This window comes from Oxyura jamaicensis, chromosome Z (genome assembly GCF_011077185.1).
Source record: "Oxyura jamaicensis isolate SHBP4307 breed ruddy duck chromosome Z, BPBGC_Ojam_1.0, whole genome shotgun sequence".
Classification (NCBI taxonomy): domain Eukaryota; kingdom Metazoa; phylum Chordata; class Aves; order Anseriformes; family Anatidae; genus Oxyura; species Oxyura jamaicensis.
In genome coordinates this window covers 10,709,668-10,716,991 of record NC_048926.1, presented here as the reverse complement: position 1 = coordinate 10,716,991, position 7,324 = coordinate 10,709,668, and positions in this window count along the sequence as shown.

The window sequence follows — 7,324 nt, the reverse complement described above, 5'->3', positions numbered from 1 at the left end:
GCAGGTTGCTGCCTGGGTTTCCCAAAGGAACCTGAGAAAAAGGTACAGCCCCATGGAGCTGAGCCAGGGACAGCTATCGCAGACCTTTGCTTTCTCCCTTGCGCTATGCGCTGCAGAGGGCTGTGGTTTCAGGAAGGGGCAGTGTGGTTTAGAGGCTTGGCCATGTTACCACTGCAGATTACTTCTGTACATGCAAATTGTCTCAGTGGGAGAAGCTAAAGTTGGTGGGCAAGTAATCCTGATGCATAACTGCCACTAGTAGTGCTCTCCCCCTGTGCAAACTCATCTCCCCACGTGTGCCCTGGGTGGAAGCACCCTGCACGGAGCCACCTCGGCTCTTCTCCAGGTAGGAGGACACCCCTGTGCAGCCTTCCTGAGATGTGAGTGCTGCCTCATCCCTGTCACACAGGCTCAAGCTGCAGCCAGGGAAGCTTGTTATTGTGATACAGGGTGCTTGTGTCTCTGCATTAACCACGGGGCTATTTCTTTTCCCTTCCAGCAGGTTTGAGCATTAGCACTGAGCTGCTCCAGGTCACAAAGGAATGTTGGTGGGAACCAGACAGGGAAATGGTGGTTGTTTCAGCCTGATGTCCTGGCTCTTCCCAGCAATGCCTTGCAGCATTAACACACCTTTTCTCTTCCTCATGCTGGGTCTTGGCAGCTGCTTTGAGGCTGTTCAGGACAGAACTAGTCCAGGCAGTCCAAAGCTGCTGCTTGCAGAGTCTTCCTGACTAAGCCCAGGGGCGTTTTCTGGGCAGCCTTGGCTCCTGTGCCAATGTTCTCCTTGGCTTCATCCACCGCTGGGCAGCTGCAAAGCCTTCCTCCTGGGCAGCACGTAGCACTGCCTCATAGCCCAGACATTTCTAAGAACTCTCATGCACAGAAAAGAGACGTGAGAAATGCATTTCAGGAACTGAGCTGCTGTGTAACTCTTTCCTAGTTACCATGCCACAGAGCGTGGTGTAAACCGAGGGCTAAGATCCAGCTGCAAACCACTCCTGGAGCGCAGCAGGGATAATGCTCAACCAAGGAGGGTGGTGAAGAGCTTTCCCGCAGCAGCTGCCTCCGGTGCTTCCTGGGAGCTGCTGCAGGCACGGCTCACAAGCAGTGCTGGGGGAAAAGACAGCAGGGGAGGGCCAGGCCTCTTCTCTGCTGCCCGTGTGCGACATGTCTCCTGGTACGCTTCCCTGCAACAGAGCAGATGGATCACAGACTTCTTTTTTTTCCCTGGTTTGGTTGGTGGGAAGTAGAATCACAACATGGGCAGCCAGGGACCTGGCAGGAACCTGAGCAGCATCCCTGGCTGGCAGGATGGACTTCTTCCACCTGAGCTACTTCTGCTCTTTCTGTGATATGGTGGGAGGAAACCAAGGGAAGAGAAAGGTGAGAAGTGCTAGGCTGATGCAGTTACACAGCACAGGAGGCATTGGGGTGATTGCTACGAGGCTCTGGTTTGCAGGAGCAATAGCATGTACTTGGTGCTCAAGGTCTGTGCAAGGTCTAGCCAAGCTTGTGGGGAACCATCTGACAGGTGCTGGGCTGTCATTGGGAGAAATGTATGCCAGAAATGGGGAAAAGCTGGGAATACAGGAGGTTGCTGAAGTAGAAAATACAAATTTGACATCTGTAGCAACGTCTTTGCCTGCATGCTTCCAGCTTGTGGCCGAAATCAGGCACTTGAGCTTCAGCTCTGTGTAAGGGGGTGAGTTAGCCTGATGATTTCCTTCATCTGCTCCAAGGAGAAGGTCTTCTCCGTCAAAGAGGAGCAGAACAGCTGAACTAGCAGCCCTATCTCATTTCCTACTGCAGCAGCTTGCCTTGCATCACTTGAGAAGTTACATCATACAAAAAGCAAAGAGCAAATTGTGTAAGGCAAAGTGGTAAGGCTGTTCACATCATGTCACAGTTCAGCTGACGTGTGATGGGCTACATGGGATGTACTCACATAAAAAGCAAACACCAGGGCTGTGTCAGGCTGTGTGCACAGGAGCAGGCCCGAGATCCCCCGAGCACTGCATTTCATGCCCCACGGGACTTGAGGTGAGCTCAGAGAGGAAGGATGGGAACGGATGCCCAGGTGCGGGGATCCTGCAGAGCCTGCACCCAGGGAAGGCAGCGAGAGCAGGGAGAAGCTCTGCCGTCCACAAGAGTGAGGACTGGAAGTGCTGGAGGGACCCGTGGGCTTGGAGGCTGGGGAGGAATTTTATCTCATAATCTGAACGCAGGAGAGAAGGTGAATAGAGACAGGCTGATGGACAGGGGTTAATATCCTCAATCTGAGTTGAATTCAGAAGTTCACTTGTGTAGGGGCTGCCTCGTACTCTGTGCAGCATCCAGACTATCAGGTCCTGACCTCAGCCAAGGTCTCACCGAGCTTGGGTTACCGTGAGGCTAACCCTCATCTGAACTGGAAAAAGGGCCTGAGTTACCCGAGCCAGCAGCCTGGATAATTTGCGGCCCTTGTCAGGACGCAGCACTGCAGAACTAATGGCAGAACTGGAGAATGCATGGCAACACCACCTGGCAAATCTTAGGCTGTACTTGCTTCAAAAGGGAAGAAAAAGTGCCTGCTTGCATTAGGTCTCATTTTCTTTTCCACCTTTTCTGACATATTGGAATCTTATTAAACACCTGGTAACCAAACAGGTGTTTGCTTACGTATTGCAGCGAAGTCTCTGTTCACCCCTCTGCAATAAGCTATGCACAGCATTTAGTTTTCTTTCACGTCAGAGCCTGCCCTTTCCAACCCATAAATCATTCTCAAAGCTCTTCTCCTGCACCTCCTCTGTGCCCCGTGAGACCCCCGCCTGCAGGCAGGACCCCGCAGCAGTTTCCCTGCGCGGAGGCAGGATGAGCCTTGGTGCAGCAAGCTCCCCACGGCCAGAGGAGCTGGGGGTCCTTGTCTGAGCCTTGTTAGTGTGCTTCAGTGTGCTCCGTGCGTCCTTTAGAGAGCTCCCCTAACCTGCCTCCCTGATTTTGCAGAAGGGTTTTGTCTCCCGTTCTTATTTTCTCCTGTGCTTTACATCTGGATGGTCTTGCCTGTAAACATTTCAGCTCATGGCCTCTAAGCTAAGATCTGTCTTGGTCTGGCCAAACTGGGGCTCTGGCATCTCTTTGAGGGTTTTTTTTTTTTTTGGCCAGCAACTCACCATCAGGCTAGCTAAAACAGACACTTTTCTCTCCTTCCATTCTCAACCCTTCTTGCTCCCTCTTCTCCCAGCTCTGCCTTCTCCTCACCTCTCCGTGGTCCGGCCATCGACTTTAAGGTAGCTCTGAGGTTTAGGAACATGAACTTCTGACTCAAGAACCAGTACAGCTCGTAATCTGTTTTCACAAAACTGGCAGCCTTGGTGGTGTTTGCTTTCTTCCTGGAAAATGTTATGGTGTATGTTGACATGTGTCCTTCCTCAGACGTGTTTTAAAGACCCATTTGGCCCTCGGCCCAGAAAAGGCTCTCCACTGTGCCCTTAGTCTCATGCTAGGTTATGTCAAGTGCCTGTGGAGTGTTGTAACAGCACCTCTGAGATATGTACGGTCTTCCCCATTTTCTAGTCAATGCTACTGTGCAGACCAGGTGCTTGCGAGGTGTGCCATTGCTTGGCAGCAACATTTAGGTCAGGCTCATTAGCCAGGGCATTGCTTATCGTGCATCACAAGGGCATAGAAACCACTGTCTGGGGCACAGGGGTCAAACCTGACATCGATCCGGGCTGCAGCAGTGGCCACTGGGGTATGCCTGGAGCAGACTGAAGGCTATAAAGCAATGCTTCCTCTGGTATGTGTTTCCAGCAATATCTACATTAGTCATACTCTAAAAAGGACCCTTACCTCTACACTTACCTCTTACCTCTTCTCTAGGGACCCGCAGATCCCTTTCTGCAGGGCTGCCCACCAGCCTCTCGCCCCCCAGTCTTTACGTGCAGCCAGGGTTGTCCTGTCCCAGGTGCAGAATCCAGCACTCGCCTTGTTAAACTTCATATTGCTGGGGGTTGCCCAGCTCTCTCATTCGCCAGGATCTCCCTGCAAGGTCTCTCTACTCTTAATAGAATCATCAGCTCTTCCTAATTTACTGTCGTCCTCGAATTCCTCATATTTATGACTTACAGTGAAGAAGTACTTAAATCTGTTTGGTTTTTAACAGTCTATCATTATTTAATCAATATGCCCTGGTTTCTGTGCTGTATAACATCACAAAAGTTTTCAAAACACCTCCCCCACTGCACATGATCTTACACACATCTGTTTCTCTCCTCTGGTTGTCTTCTCTGTCTGTACAGCCCCTGCTGGGGCAGCACTGCTAACTTTCCTCTGTGTTAGGCACTGACCATCTTCCATCTGCTATCTTCTGCCCGTTATTAACCATGAGAATAAACATGCTGTGGAGAGGAGGGATTAAAGGCATTTGGTGGGTGACCTTGCTGAAGGTGGTTTGGGCATCCAGGTACAGTATATCCATCTGCCCAGCCGCAGCCTTGAACAGGATCCCAAGGAGTGACATGACTTCTTCCCCAGAGCAGGGTTGTTTCTTCCCCCCTCACCCCACTTCTCCGCATGCACGGGAGTGCTGTTCCTAATTCCCAGTGTGAAACTCAGATTTAAAAGACACAGATCTCTAGACCTACCTTAATCCCTTAAAAAAAAAAAAAAGAAAGAAAGAAAGAAACAAAAGACCAACCCTGGCATCTCGTTTGCCTCCGTCACTCCCCTGGTTTCAGGCTGAGTTAAGCAATGGGTTGCATGACCCAGAGCAGCTGAGATCTGTTTGGGTTCCTCCAGAGCTCTTGGATAAACGCCACCTGTGTCACTTGCTGATTGTGTTATTAATTTGTTTTGAAAGATATGTGCCAACGCTTTTGCTTGAAGCAAGTTGTCACATTTGTCTCCACAAGAAGTCTCAGTGTGGGAATTTCCCTCAGCTCTTTGATAGCGTGGATAACTCGCGGTGTGTTTCCGCTGTGCCTCTATCTTCTCTGAATGACTCTTTCATGTCTCTGTTATCTGTTGACTTACTGGCAAGCTTCCAGTGTGAACATTTCTGTGTTGTTTTGAAGTGTGCTTTTTTAAATTATTTTTTGTTTTCCAGCTTTAGTAACTTATCACTCTAAAGGACTCTGTTATGGATTTCCATTTAATTTGTTGTGGTTAGTCTCCTTCAGAGAACCGCAGGAGGTTTTGAGATATGACAAAGGGCACATCGTCTTCTGGAGCATGTCTCATTTATTCTTCTGCGTACTAATTTGGTTCTTCAGTACTAACCTGGAGTTTGCTGCAAACCCAGGAGGAAATCACGTCCTGTTTGCCACCCTCCAGTCTCTTGCAGGCAGGTTTACATGGCAGGTTACACAACACTTAACATCTCACCTTGAAATGCAGTTTCACCTTGAGTTCCTTTAGAGATGCTTTGGACGAGGTTGGGACATGAAGCATCCAAAGAAGGTGCAGGATTAACGTTTGCACCATGGCCCAGCACCCAGCAACAAGATTATGGCCAGTCCTCGGCCCCTTCTGGGGTGCTTTCACACCCGAGTGGGGCTCTGGGCATTTACTGACCTCCTGTCATTGCATTTTGGGATGCAGTGACTGCAGACCTGCAGATCAGCACTTTGCAGCAGGGTCCCTGGAGGAAGCATTGTGTTTCTTGGCCTCACAGCTGCTCTGGGCCAGGGCAGGCTGTGCTGGAGGGTTTTCAGCTTGGGTTTTGGTCTGTTCATTGAGCTTGCTGTGTCCAGGGCGAGTTCTGAGCATCACAGATCCTGGCAGTGAACAGCCTGGGGAACCCTGGGTGAGCATGGATTTTGTTCCCAAAGCTACTTAGCTTCCTGTGAAGCAAAAACATCTGGCAAATTAGGGTTCTGGCAAATCGGGAAGAAAGACCCCTTCACAGTGTCACGAGACGTGAGGGAGTGCTTCCAAGGGTTTCTCCTGCTGCTTTTGTGCCTCAGAGGTGTCTGCCAGCAACGGAGCCCTGGCCTGCGTGGTGGGCATCAGCACAGCTGCTGAACCTCTGCCAAAGGCATCGTCTCACCCAAACGCTGTCCAGCTGGAACGACAGCCACCACACAGCAAGGGCTGGCCGGGCTGAGGGTGCGCCAGCCTCACCCAGCAGCATGACTGTGCTGCAAGGAGGAGGAGGATGAGAGCAGGGGAGATAAACTCCCTAATGCTGAAGTTGCACAGGGCAGGTGTGAGTGTGGGCGCTGCTCCAGCTCCGAGCCAGCTCTGCCTCACTGCTCGCATCGGCTGCGAGCAAGGGGCAGCACGTGGCCTCCGCGCAGAGGGCATCTTGGTGCACAATCCCCCTGCTGATGGGGATTTGAGGTGGAATTGCACAGAATTGCTTCAGCTTGCAGGTTTGCTCAAGTAGGTTCTTAACTTACTTAACTTGCTCAAGTAGGCTCTTGTGAAAAAAAATGCAGCTGGGCTTCTTCGGTCCTGGAAACCGTAAAGATGTTTATGTGCCCTGGGTGTGGGTAGAGTCTCCTCTGCATCTTCGCATCCACCGCATGGTTAATCTACAAACCATCCTCAAACAAGGCAGAGCTGCAGGTCTAGAGGGGACTTTGTAATTGAGAGCGTTCTTCAAAATGTGACCCCGTGTTGTGGCCAACAACATTTGCTAACATGCGCCTTTAGCTTTCAATTGCATTTTTGCCCAAATTAAGGTGCTTCCGTTCTGGTTCCCAGGAATTAAGCGCAGGACTTCAAGCTCGAGCCCCACTTCTCCATAACTAAATTTTCCATTCCTCTGTAACCTATTTTGGAGGAAGAAAAGAGGAAGCCTCTCTGGGAGCACCAAGGCTGGTGCAATCAGCCCATCTCGCACGCGCATCCTCCAGCTCTGCAGCTCCTGCGACGTGCTGCGAGTGCCGGCCGGCCGCTGCCGGGGCGGAGGAAAGTTGGCCGCCTCTCAGCCAGATGGCTAGCGGCTGGGACGGCAGCACTCACCCTGCATCAAAGGCTTAGTGAATTCCAAAATCATGTGCTCCACGTGACCGCGCTAATGCCCCCCTTCAGCGGCTCACTTGGGATTCTGTTAAAAGCACGGACATCTGACAAGTTCCCAGGGCTCGTTACTGCTCTTTTGATCCTGTTGTTCCCTCGTGGTGCTGCTGTAGCAAAGAGAGAGGCCGGGTCGTCAGCTCTGTGCTGGGCTTAGTGGGACCCCAGCTGTCCCCTGCCATCAGCCAGGCAGCAGGACAAGGACGCAGTGCCACCAAAGATTCTCCACCAGCAGGCAGCTCCTGTGGGACCAGGCAGTCCTGGCTTTGGTGATTTATTTCCTCTTTTTTTTTTTTTTTTTTTTTTTTTTTTTTTGTTTTTTTTT